Raw genomic sequence first — 14,268 nt, 5'->3', positions numbered from 1 at the left:
AACACACATTCTCTCATGCCTTTGGGCCTCTGGAACTCCTGTTCCCTCCTGAATGAAATGTTCCCTTCTCTCTTCACTCTGGTCCCAGCTTTAGATCCTTTGGGTCCCTCCTCAAACATCATCTCTTTGGGGTAGGTTTCATTGACTTCCCTTCTCTTAGCAGACCCATGAGCTTAAATTCACCTTTCATACCTGCTCATAGCCCTAGCCCCTAGTTCATTCTATATAATTGTCCAAATAGTTGTTTATACTGACATGATTACTTGATTATTTTCTCTTACTCCCCCAGACTAGAAGTTGCACAGGCCAGGCCAGAGTCTCTTTCAACATCTGATAGTATCTGTAGTGCTCAGAACAGTGCTGAGCACTGCAGGTTTTTCATAAATATCTACACATCAATGGGTCAATATATGAATGACATATGTGGTCATGTAAAATTCAAGGGACAAATTTGAGTTCCTTAAGGAAGAGATACATGACTGCATACACACGGTAGTGACACCAAATCATCTGCTTTATATGCAAAGGTCATCTTCTCCCAAAACATACCCAGAAGTGATAACCTTAAATCTTTGTTTTCAGCTCATAGAGCAACATGGATGTAGGTTTTTCTTTGTGCCTTAACTTTTTCTTTTTATTTAGTTTTATCATATTAAATGATCTCTATTATGGGTTGAAGTGTATCCTCCTTGCCTGCAAATTCACATGTTAAAATTCTAACCCCCAATATCTCAGAATTTGACCTTATTTGGAAGTAGGTTCATTGCAGATGGAATGAGTTATGTTGAGGTCATTAGGGTGCACTCTAATTCAATATGAGTGGTATCTTTATAAAAAGGGGAAGTTTGGGCAGAGATAGACTTTCATATAGGGAGAGTACCATATGAATGTGAAGGCAGACATCAGGGAGATAGGTCTGTATGCAGAAAGGTTGCCAAGACAGCACCAGAAGCCAGGCAAGGGGCCTAGAAGTCTCCCTCATAGCCTCAGAAGGAACCAATCCTGCCAACACCTCCACTTCAGACTTCGAGCTTCGAGAACTGAAAGACAATAGATTACTGTTGTGTAAGCCACCTGGGAAACTAATATAAGTACTTAAAAGGATTTTGACCTTAGTCTTTCATTTGGAGGGAACAACATTACCCAGGGGCTCTGGTCATGGTAAATCTCTTAAATTTCTATGAAAAAATTATTCTTAAATGAAAATCTTAAAATATGCCTGCACATTCATAAGCAGCAAACAAATCAAAGCCAACAAAAAATAGCAGCATCTACACTCTCTGTAAAACCTATAATTTGAAGGAAAAGGAGTTAAAATAGTTTCATGAACTCACTATTAATTACATGGTCCCACAAGTTCCCACTTGACGTAATTTAGATGTCAGTATTAATTTATAACATTATACATTCTTTTCTTGATTATACCCTAAGGATAGTTTAGGTAAAAACTAAGTTCTTTCTTTTGACAAATGTTTGCTTCATGTATTATTTTGGCAAATATTAGGTGGCTGTTAATGTAGCTGACAATGAATAGACTGAATATTCAGAGACAAAGAAGATGTTGCTTCCTATTACAAGGTCCCACAATCCCAACTTGCCAAAAAATGTAATATGGACACAATTCAGACTTCAGCATTAATTTCCAACATTATGTACTATTCTCTTGATTACATCCTAAGGATTGTTCAAATGAAAACCAGAAGAAGCTACCACTACCCAACCAGATAGCAGCCACCTGGTCATGATTCAAAGAGGAAGTGACATAAATAGGTGAAATATACCTACAATGCTTTTTTGGCTGCAAGAGATACTTGCCAAATTTTGGGTCAGAGATTCTTAAATTTTAATTTTTTTTTAAAAATGTATTTATGTAGTTTCAGGCATACACCATAATGACTGGATATTTGTGCACATTGGGAAACGATCAGGAGAAACTCTCATTTTGCTTTGCATCTTCTTGTTCTTGCAAAAATACCTAAACCTAGAAAAGACACTAGACCTTACCAAATCCAAGTTCTATTTATTTTCCATTTTTCTATTATATTTTTATTTTAAACTCACTGTCATGGTGAGACAGACGTCCATGATCTTCCACTGAGGCACAGGACATACATGATACAAGATCAACCCCGTGGCCCCAGTGAGGGATTGTAATTCATAGTCATCCCAACTTGATGGAGATTCTATCAGGTATATACAAGGCTGCATTGATTCTGAAGACTCTAAGGATCCTCTTTGCCTTGTAATTTAATCTCTATTCTGGTCTGATTCTAAAGAATATGCAGATGGACCCATTATTCTGTGGAAGTTCCCTTTTCTTCTAAGCCATTCATGAAAGATGGTACTGGAGACACGAAGGGGCCCTTCTTTAGGGCGCTGCCATCACTGGAGATTGGATAGACAAATAACTTCATTTTCTTTGAAGATTCACCCTCCCTGGAGCTCACCCAAACCTCACCCAAGACTACCCATATGGGCCAAGCTCACTGTTGCTGGAGGAGCTGGAAATCCAATCTCTTCCTCTGAATGATGAACAGACTGAGCCCCAGAGAAATTAAGTGACTTGCTTGCAAAAGTGACAGACTTGAGATTTGAGTCCAGATTTGCCACTAAGTGTCCAGTTTTCTTTTTATAAGCAGTCTACCTGTAATAACTCATTTCATTAGGTAAACTCAGTTTCAGCATTTATGGAGACAACCTAAGGAGCTCCCTTAACATTTGAAAAATGATTCAAAGAAAGAGAATACCATCCCTGTCATAGAGTAATTTGAAAATATGCACTTTTTCAGTATTTTCACTTTGTTAGAAACTTGGAAAAAAGCGTAAGTTAGCAACTTAGTCACAGAAGCTCAGAGGTCTTGCTGTACTGAGTGTTGTGTAAGCGTGTGGGGAGCTATAGGGGCAGTTTGCCCAGAAAGTACTATCTATAGTGTGAGCACAGGATTTCCCTGGGCCTCTGTTCCTTCATTTATAGCTGGAGAAAATATTACCTCCTTTTATAGTACCTGGAAAATTACATATTTCACATTCAAAAACAAAACAAAACAAAACAAAACAAAACGAAAATATACACCCTGAAAGACACGCCCCAAAGCCTTACTGTCTAGTAGAGCCCACTTTGTACATTTAGCTCTATTAGACTTAGAAACCCCATTAGTTTGCTAGAAGAAGAGCAGAGCAAAGCACGAAATGGGCATCTGCCATGAGTTTGGGCAAGTGTTGTCCAGACACACGACACACAACCTGAATCATTCACTTGCTGACAGCAGCAATTAAAGTATTTACATGCATCTTATTTCTTTTGTCCTCGACACGAATAATTCAAAATAAAGCCGGTAATTACTCTTAAGGACCAGGAGATAGGAGACTTTATTTCCCCAGGAAACTGTGTTTGGCTTTTCAGCAGCTAGAGGCACATCTGTATAGGTTTAAATACTGACTTCGGAAGTACTCATAAGTCTTGAAACTTTTTTTCTAGACATGTTAATCTTTAAATCATCACTGTTGCTTTTTTTTTTTTTAAGAATGTATGTATATATTCATTAATTAATTCCACGCAGTGAAGCAGCTGCTGCTGATTCTATTAGGATGCCTCGCAAATGATTTTCATCTTCATTTCTGAGCGGTGAGGACCTGTATCAAGCTAGGACAGGCAATTTTGCAGACTGACGTTCTGCTCCTTTGGAAAATTCCGTGTTGCCTCTGTGCCTGTCATTCAGAGTAGCTTTAAGATTAGCTGTCTATAGTCTGTCTCATCCCCAGCACTTTCATTTACAAATATTTGATGATAAATAATTGCACATGCCAAAAGACCCCTTGAAAATCATTTGTAGGAGTTACACAGGGTATGTGGAAAAATGATTTTGTGGCATAAGGAAATAGGAAAAAGACCACACTAAAATCACCCTATGTAGTCTCACCCTGCATTGGGGTGGGATCTGTACCTGCTAAAGGGGAATAAATCCTGTTCTCAAGGACCCTTACAATTTCTCAGAAGTCAAGTGTGATGCTTTTCTGTTCACTTTAAAAAATTCCCACATAAGGAAAGCGGTTGAAAAAGGTAGACTTTTGGTGAACTTCTGATGACTTGCGAAGAGATAAAAAGTTTTAAGGCAGTCTCACAAATATTTCAAGACCGATCACTCTGCTAAAACATTCGCTACTCTGCCAAAAAGATTCTTAGATTACTTTCAATTAAATACATCAACTTCCCCAAGTGTAGAATTTTCAAAGTATGCTGTAAAAATTTAAATACAGGCCTTGGAGTCCTGTATCTAAAAATACAGGCTTTTGTAAAACCTGTAATATAAAAATACATTAAATACATGTATTAAAAAAAAACAAACATGGCTAGGAGCCCTGATTCAATCATTTAACAGTTATATAAGAGCACCTGTCTTTACATTTGGGGATTGCTATCAAAGAACACTTGAAGAAAAGAAGCTACATTATCCTAACATCGGCTGCAAATCATGAGACAAAGTGTAAAGGATGATTGTTTGTTTTAACTCTTTCACTTATAGAGAGAGAGACATTTTTCTCTTACCTCATGTCTCTCCTTCATTTAGATATACAAATTTATAAACATATAAAACCAACATGAAAATTCACATTGGCCTAAGTCATGTGTGACACTCACACAATATTGATTTTATCAGCATCTTATATTTATTTATATTTGCTTTCACTCTCCACCCCTTCCTTCAATCCTTATTTGAGGCTCATAAACACTAAAAGGATGGGCCCAGGAGGATGTGCTTAGTAGCACCAACAAAACCAGCTGCATGGGACACATAATGGTTCTGGAAAATTATAGCAGCTATAAGCTTACTTTCTTTCACTGAATTTTTTATTCACTATTATCTGGAGGGTGCATCCTCTTTGAAATGGTTGCATTATTTACAAGAAAAAAAATGGTTGCACACTCATGTCATAGCAGGAAAAGAGTAATTTTGGTAATTCTCCCAGCCTTTTTAAAGCTATTTTTGTGATAAGCTTCTGTTTTGATTATAAAAGGTCATATAGCCCGCAAATAGGTGAAGTTTTAGAAAATGTAATTTGAATATCTGATTTGGAATAGATTGTTAAAGGAAACAAAAAACAGTGCTTGGGAGGCATATCTAAGTTATTATTGTCATGATGGTGTAGAGCTGAATCTTCTACCCCAGTTTCTCTTTTCCACACGTACAGTGCTGTGGGGGCAAAGCACGGGTTAGTTCTACCGAAGAAGTTCTCACATGTGCTGCAAAAGACAGTAATATACTCGCTGCTTGAATTTCATAATATATTTGTCCCTTTTGGGAACATGTGCAAATCAAAGCTCAATTCTCCCATCAGGAAACAGGGTGTCACCCACATGACTGTGGATCTTTGAAACTAAAGGCACCTCTACCCTGTCAATGACCAGGGGGCTGATAACCGCTTCTTTCCCCGACATTTCAGTTCCACAGGAAATAGGCCCAGCTTTCCTAGCATGACATTAATATCAAATAGTTACTCCTGAGGATAAATACCCACAAACCACTTTATATATTCCTTGGCTTTAATTATATTTACTCCAAATCATTCTCTGAGCGTGTCAAGCGTATAAAGAATGCAGCACGATGACAACAAAGTAAATTGTGGTTCAACATTTCTTCCTTCCACAAATCGTCTATCTTGCCTTTATTCTGAAATGTGACTACCATATTAAAAAATTATTATAGTGCCACTTGTGTCTGTTTAGAAAGCACCAGAGAAAGGCATGAGTATATATTTTTAGTATATATTTTTAGTAGCCCAGTAATCAAAAGACAATAACATAATTCTGAAAACTAAGTATTCTGAAAACTAATTCTGAAAACTAAGGGCCTGGTCTACCTGGGTCCCTGATTCTCCCTAAGTATGTAGATGAGTTTGGGGACAGAAGAGGGACTCAATCAATGCTGACGCATGACTCAGGTGAAAGCACTGCTGAAGTCCAATTTGCTTCAAATTTCTTTAAAATACGCAATTCTCATCAAATAGCAGAAGTTCTCTAGAAAGAGTAAATTGGAATAAAGGAAGAGTAAACCAAAGGGATTAAGGCAGGAAGAAACAGATAAATGTGTGTGTGTAAATAAGCTCTATAATACAGATGGGATCAGATCTACAAATATTTGAAAGCTGCATCAGGATGAAGATGTATTATTTAAAACACTGACTCCAGAACAAAGTGATGCGCTAGCAGAAAGCTGCAGGAAGTAAAGAAAGTATCAATGTCTATTATTGCTGTGGGAAAAGGAGCAGTGATATGTGCATATGCTTATAGGCCTGGAGGCCTAAATCCCTACCACCAGGTTAGGTGACGTCATAAAAGCCCTTATCGTGCAGATAATAATTGTCAGGGAAAATGTCTTAGACCACTATTAGTCATTAAGGTCATGGTATAGATTTTATTATCAGTTTTATTACTGTTGCTTACAAAGACCTTGAAAACAGAAGGAATGCACTGAAGTAGGCTGGAGAGGACGCAGGGCAGGGGCTCAGTGCACAGGCTGCTGCCCTATGGGGCTGCCCCAGGTAGGAGACATGTGGCTGACCCTGGAGGTAGAGGTTGCTGGGAAGTAGGTCCCCCCCCAGGTTCTCCTTGATCGGGGCCATTCCTGTGGGGGGAGGGGGGCCTCTTCAGGAATTTATGATGGCAAACCTTCCAACATGTCTCATTCTAAATTATTCTTTAAATGACCATCCTTCATTTCCATATTCAGGACAGGAGGGTCTTATTTTCTCTCTTTAAACATTTCCACTCCAGCGTTTTAAATAATATTCTACCCTTCAACAGATTCATGGGGTTTATGTGTTTACAAATGTGAAGACTGTTTAGATCTGAAGAAGGAGAATTTTTCTCTTTTCTTCCTCTATAAATTCCCCCAAGTACAGGAGGCAGATTAGTATTTGGGTTTGACATGCTGTATTCTAATATAACCCAACCAGAGAGGCATTGGCATTATACGGAATACTTATGAACAATATGGAATTCTTCTTCCCTCTTTCTCCCCTTCACATTCATTTTAGTCATCCAAGGCCTTTCTGCTCTCTACCCCCTGCAGGGGTAGATAAGAAAGATAAGAAAGATACAGAGAAGAAAGAACCAGCCATCTGCACTTGATTGTAACATACTCGCCATGAGAAATAATGATCCAGTCCTTTGCATTCATCGAATGGCAGACTCTTCATGCTGGAATGACCTTTTGAGGTCACCTGCCTTAAATCACTTCCTAAACAAGACTTCTTCTGATGTTGGGAACATTTCCAGTACTTTTCAATACATTTTAATTATTCTACTAGGGAACATTTTCCATGGATAACAATTTTTTCCTATATTGAGTCAAAGACTTACTTTTGTGCAGTATCTATGCACAGACCTTGGTTCTGCACATGAAACAATACCAGATCAATCTCTCCTCTCACCTTTATTTTAGACCTTCAAAAGTCTGAAAATAGGCCCATGTTCCCCTATCTGTTCACTTCCCAAACTGACCCTTCCCCATTCCTTTGATGTTATCTCTGGACGCTAGTCAGTAACACGTTAAATGTGGGATCAAAGAATAGGTAACGTGCATAATGCCATGCATGTGTTCCCAAAGTGCTGAATACAGAGGGATGGGGTGGGGGTGGGGGGCTCTCTGATTACAATACTTCTTTTCTATTAATTCAGCCTCGGCCCATAATAGCTTTTGAGTGGTTTTGTCATGCAGCTGTATCAATGCTTTTTCAATGTGTCTAGGATGCAGGGCTCTGAGAAATCATGAGATATTTTTTGGAATATAGTGAAATTCTGAGTAGCACTCATTCTATCTTTTGAACCAGGATCAATTGTGCTAGCAGGAAATATGCCCATATTACATGTTTCCAACCTTTCACACCTCCCAAGAGCAGAATTACTTTTAGAGAATTATGGTTCAGAGTTTTTCCCATAATATTTGGGTACTTTTTTCCTTTTATATCTTTTCATAGGGGTAAGAAAACTTTATTGGCAAAACACATAACATTTTGGGAAAAAAGCCAATTAAATACCTGCTCACCCCCTTAATACATTGTAAAAAGATGGCCATCATTAACTTTTAATGGCAAAACTCCTGGTACAGTCTTTAGAGAACCCCTGCCCTATACTGATTATATACTATAGAGGTTGGTATAAGAGTCAACATAGCAAGTAAAGAAAGCATTGAGCTGCAACCTGTAAATTGAGTTTAATTCTTTTATATACTGACTTTGTGACCTTTGGAAAGTCATCTAATTTCTCTGGCTTCAGTTTTCTCATCTGTCAAGTAAGGAAATTAAGTTTGATGATTTTTTAAGGTACATTTCTATCTTGGTCTACTTGGGCTGCCATAAAAGAATACCACAAAAGGGGAGGCCTAAACAAGACATTTATTTCCCACAGTTCTGGAGGCTGGGAAGTCCAAGACCCAAGACGCTGGTTGATTCAATTCCTGATAAAAGCTCTTTTTCTGGCTAACAAGCGGCTGCCATCTTGCTGTGTCCTCACATGGTCAAGACAGGGGGAAAGTGAGTTCTCTCGTCTCTTCTTCTAAGGACACTAATCCAACTGGATCATGGCCCTACTCCTAATACTTCATTTAAACTTAATTACCTCCATAAAGGCCTTATTTTCCCAATACAGTCACATTGGTGGTTGGGTGTTAATACATGAATTTTGGGAGAAATCAAGCATCCAGAGCATAGCAATTTCTATCATGAAATGTTATTGTTTTAACTTTCTCGGGCTGCATTTTAAAAAATTTAAACCATGTTAAGTCATGTCTGCCCCCATTTTATAAGTAATATATCAAACCCAAAAGCAAATGATTATTTCTCTGCATGGTACATCTTATTTATTCATAACTGAGTTCATAACTGAGTATCTGCCATTCATCAGACACTGTCTGAGGTTTGGGAAGTTATTAGGAAACAAAAAATGACCAAAATCCACTTGCACATGGAGCTCATACCCTACTGTGTGGCTCACAAAATGTGTAAAATGTGTATAATGTGCTAGATACTATTAAGAGTTAAAGCACCAAAATAAAGGAGGAAAGAGGGTTATTAAATATTGAGATGGGAGAACTGGAGGTTGAGATGGTAGCCGTGTGGTCTAAAGGAGACTATTCCAAGCAGGAGGTATAGCAAGAATCAGAGGAGTATGGTTGGTTGGTCAGAAAACAGGACAATATCACTGGAACAGACTATACGATCATTAGGGTAGTAGGAGATGAGGTTCAAGAGGTTATGGGAATCACATCCTGAGATTTCAGCTGATCATAAAAAAGACTTGGTTTTACTAAATATAATGGGAAGGCATGAGACGGCTTCAACTGGAAGAGGGACAAGGTGTGACATGTGTTTTAACCGTGGCATTCTGACTGGGTGTTGAGAAGAGCTTAGAGGGACCAGTTAGGTCACTGACATTGTCCAAGTGAGAGATGAGGGCCTAAACCTCTGGGGTGGCAGTGAAGGTGTTGAAAGGCAATTAAATTCTCCAAATGGTATGAAGATAGAAACAGCAGAATTTTCTGTTGTTTTGCACCCTGTATTTCTGACTAGGTCTAGCAAATTTATCTTCAATTCCAATTATTTTTTCTAGTGTATTAGCCATCACTCTGGTTTGGGTTTTCAGCATCTGTAGTGAACATGACTACTACCCTTACTTAAGTGTTCCTACAAAAATCTCAGGTGGCCTCGGGTCATGAACAGACCTCTGCACTAGCACAAACTGTCTACATTTTTACTTACTGATACCGAAAGCATTCACTATGCTTTCGGTAACAATTGTTCATTCATCAATGCAGCTGAGTTCAAGTCAAATCCATTCTCTGCATTTTAGTTTGTTTTTAAACATCTCCCATGTGCACCTGGTCCCGTGCTAGGCACAGGGGTGGTGGCAGCAGTGGGGTGAGGGCACTCACCCACGATCAAGACATAATACTCCCTAAGAAATGCTAAAAATCTGATAGGCTTTGGACACAATCACAACGGTGGTGTATGGTCTATAAGGACGGCATGTTAGGGGGATGGCTAATTCACCCAGGTGACCACAGATGATGAGGGTGCTAGGAGACATGTGAGGGACCAGCTCTGTGTTGCGGGCAGTGAGAGGTCACAGGTTGTGGAAGGGCACGGCTGCATCTGTGATGTAGGACACCACTCCAGAGGCCGTGCAAAGAATAGTCTGAAATACCAGAGGGCAGGCTGATTATGGTCGCCTCTGTTCAGCTGAGAGGGAGGGAACACTGGGAACGGAAGAAGGGGATGGTGTTTAGAGAATTCTGAGAGCAAAGCAGAGAGAATTGCTTGTGGAATCAGATGTGAGGCATTAGATTAAGGTAGGAGTCAATTCAGATGTCTGAACTGTGCAGCTGTGATGCTGTCCAAGTCGAGACAGAGAAGACAAAAGAAAAAACTTGTTTTATTTCGAGGGGAAAAAAATCATATCCAGTTAGGGACTCTGAAAGGCCAGAGTCTCCTACTATTAAATCCCAGTCACAATCATCAGGTCATATTTTTTCCTCTGGTTCTAAATTTTCAAGGTCACTGGTGCTTTCAAATATGGTTGGTAGCAAGAAAAATGTTACGAGGTATTTTAAAAGCATAACATGATGTATCCACAATGACCTAGTTATCTCACTCCTGAGAATTCATCTAAAAATCCAATAGTTGGTAAATTCCATCCAAGAGGTCTCTTGCTGAAATTCTGTCATTATGAAACCATGGGAAGTAATCCGAAATTCATCACAATGGGGGAATGGTAGGCCAATTAGACTATAACCTGAGCAAACTGTAATTATCCAATAGAAATATTATGTAGGACTGTATTTCAGCCTGGAAAACTATTGGTATAATTTTTAAGGAATGCAGGAAGGACATAAAATACACCTAAATCACAAATCTATGCCAACTCTAAGGAATCATTTGGTAAAGATTACAAAAGGTCTTAGGAACATGAAAAGAGAGCTAAGATGACATCTAGCCTGCAGCCTGGGCCAGATGATTTCAAATACCCTCTAAAATACGTATGAATAAAAATAAAATAAAATAAAATAAAATAAAATAAAATAAAATAAATAAAATAATAAATAAAATAAAATAAAATAAAATAAAATAAAATAAAATAAAATAAAATAAAATATGTATGAAGACGCAAAGGAAAGTGAAAACCAATGACATTACTGAAAAGGAGAAATGATACCCTATATAAGTTAGAGTGTGAACAGAATTCTTGAGTACTATGTCATGTGGCCTCCTTGTAGCTGTCAATTAGAAACAAGGCAAACCCAATATCTTAACAAAGTAGAAAGGCACCCCGTTTGTTAATATTTATTGTACTTTATTGTTCTATGTCTCATTTTAAATTGAGCATTGAGAATACAATATTTTAATTGTAACTCAGCCAACATTTATCCAGAAGTCCATTATCATTTTGTCTTTTAAGGAATTTTGTACCACCCCCAAAAGGCTGGATTATATTTCTTTCCTGGTTGTTGTATTCCTTTTAATTTTTTTTTCTAAAATATAGTTGACACACAATGTCACATTAGTTTCAGGTGGACAACATGATTCACCAATTCTATAGGTCATACTATGCTCACCACAAGCAGAGGCTCCCATCTGTCACCATACATGCTCTCCCAATGCCATTTCCTGTATTTCCTATGCTGTATTTTTTTATCCTGTGACTCATTCATCCATAGCTGGATGCCTGTACCTCCCACTCCCCTTCACCCACTTTGCTCATGCCTCCATTCCCCTTCCCTCTGGCAACGACTGGTTTGTTGGTTTGCTTTCTGTATTTATGAGATACCCTGTTCTTTTACCTATGGCCTCCCTACCTTAGAGATGTCATCACTGCATTAACCACCAGTGCTCATTCAGCTCACTACTGAATAAGAGTCCTTTGTCAGAGTTATATGCTAATATCTTTATTTCTGTCACTTTCCATTTTATTTATGGCATCGATTTGTGCACAGAAAGTTCTTAAGTTTTTTTTTTTTTCATTATGATTTGTACTTATTTTTTGGTTAAAAATGTGTTCTATCCCAAGATTACTGAAGTATTTTCCTACATTATCTTCTGAAAGCCTTATAGTTTCACCTTTCACATTTAAGGACTGCTTTTTGTGTAGGGTGTGTTGTAGAAGTCTAATTTCATTTTTTAATATGTGTACATAATAATCCCAGCACCATTCATTAAAATGGTATCTTTACTGCAGCTACTCTATTACTACTTCAGCCACAGATGGAGCATTCATAATGCATGTTGAATTTTGGATTCTTCATTCTATTACATTGACTTACTAGTTTATTCTTATGTCAAAACTATATTCTTATGACTTTTTCCTTATAATTAGTTTTTCTAGATGGTAGAGTGGGGATCTTTCCAATTTCTTCTTTCAGAAAGTTTTGGCTGCTCTTTGCCCTTTGCTTTTCCATATACATTTTATTTAATTTTTATTTTTAAAATTTTTTACATAATTTTTATTGTATTTTACTTATTTTAATTCCAGTATAGTTAACATACAGTAATTAAATTAGTTTCAGGTATACAATATAGTGATTCAACAGTTGTATATGTCACTCACTGCTCATCAAGATAAAGGTATTCTGAATCCCCTTCACCTATTTCACCTATCTTCCCACTCATCCTCCTTTAATAACCATCAGTTTGTTCTCTTTAGTTTAGAGTCTATTTTTCCCTTTGTTCATTTGTTTTGTTTCTTAAATTTCATATATAAGTGAAATCATATGGTATTTGTCTTTCTCTGACTAAATTATTTTGCTTAACATTAAAGCCTCTATATCTATCCATATTGTGACAAATGGCAAGTTTCATTCCTTTTGTGGCTAAGTAATATTCCATAATATATAGACTGCATCTTCTTTATCCATTCATCTGTCAATGGACTTTGGGCTGCTTCCATATCTTGGCTATTGTAAATAATGCTGCTATAAACATAGGAGAGCATGTATCCTTTGAATTAGTGTTTTTGTATTCTTTGGGTAAATACCCAACAGTGTGATTACTGAAACATATGGTAGTTCTATTTTTAAATTTTTGAGGAGCCTCCATACTGTTCTCCAGGCTAGCTGCACCAGTTTGCATTCCCATCAACAACGTACGAGGATTCCTTTTTCTCCACAACCTCATCAACACTTGTTTCTTGTGCTTTTGATTTTAGCCACTCTGATGGGTGTGAGGTGCTATCTCACTGTGGTTTTGATTTGCATTTCCCTGACTATTAGTGATGCTGAACATCATTTCATATGTCTGTTGGCCATCTGGATGTCTTTTTGAAGACATTTCTCCATATACACTTTAGAATTAGCTTGTCTATTTTTTACTGAAGAAAAGCCTGTTGGAATTTAGATTGCAATTTCATTAACTCTATAGATCAATTTGGCAAAAGTAATATCATTAAAATATTCAGTCTTCCAACTCATGAACATGTTACATCTCTCCATTTTTTAGATCTTCTTTTATATCTCTCATTAAGTTTTATAATGTTTCCTCTGGAGTACTAACACATCCATTAGATTATGCAGAATTACTTGATATTTTTGATACTATTGTAAAAGGCATTTTACAAAATCTCATTTCCTCTTTTATTATATCTCTTTCTAGATCTGTTCTGAGATAGAAAATCAAATAATATGGAAAATTTAGAAAGCTACAAAGCAAAATATACACCGTTCCAGTCCTGTTCTTTATCATCTTGAATGTATATTTTATCTCCGTAGTGAAAATTTTTAAGTTTCTTTGGAATCCTTGTTAATCATACCTATTTCCACATTCCTCCTCCATCTTTATTTTTCCATCTCATTCTGTTAGACAGGAAGTGGAGGGGGGGAGCCCACGGTGCCCTGGAATGCACTATCAGGCAGGGAATGCTAGAAACCATTTGGGTAGCAGTGTGTACTACAGATTGTGGACTGTCACAGACCACCTGTGATGATCCTGTGATCTAGCCACATAATGGAGGAAGCAAGTGAGTTCATCATGGTGTGACAGAGCCATGGTGAGTGACTATGAGTCAAGAACAGAGCTAGGATTATGACCATCGATCTAACCTCAATGAGGATTTGACTCATACCCAAAAGAATAGATGCATATAGTGTTTCACATACACACATACTGATAATCAATAAATTTTTAGGGCACTTGGGTAGTGGTTGAGCATCTGCCTTTGGCTCAGGTCATGATCCCAGGTCATGATCAAAGTCCTGTATCAGGCTCCCTACAGGGAGCCTGCTC

General features: G+C 37.7%; 1 protein-coding gene and 1 long non-coding RNA gene across 7 annotated transcripts in view; one reads left to right on the top strand and one right to left on the bottom strand.

The window, feature by feature from the left end:
- CNTNAP2 (contactin associated protein 2) overlaps positions 1–14,268 on the bottom strand; it is a 1,976,111-nt gene that overhangs the window by 528,215 nt on the left and 1,433,628 nt on the right. The window lies entirely within an intron of this gene.
- LOC140605317 (uncharacterized) overlaps positions 6,396–14,268 on the top strand; it is a 34,659-nt gene continuing 26,786 nt past the window's right edge. The window contains exons 1-2 of the long non-coding RNA XR_012008032.1: positions 6,396–6,540; positions 8,408–8,532. This is a non-coding gene — a long non-coding RNA (uncharacterized lncRNA). The remainder of the gene's footprint in view (positions 6,541–8,407; positions 8,533–14,268) is intronic.

This window comes from Canis lupus, chromosome 15 (assembly GCF_048164855.1).
Source record: "Canis lupus baileyi chromosome 15, mCanLup2.hap1, whole genome shotgun sequence".
Classification (NCBI taxonomy): Eukaryota; Metazoa; Chordata; class Mammalia; order Carnivora; family Canidae; genus Canis; species Canis lupus.
Note: the sequence above shows the minus strand (reverse complement) of the source record. Positions and strands in the feature narration are given on the sequence as shown.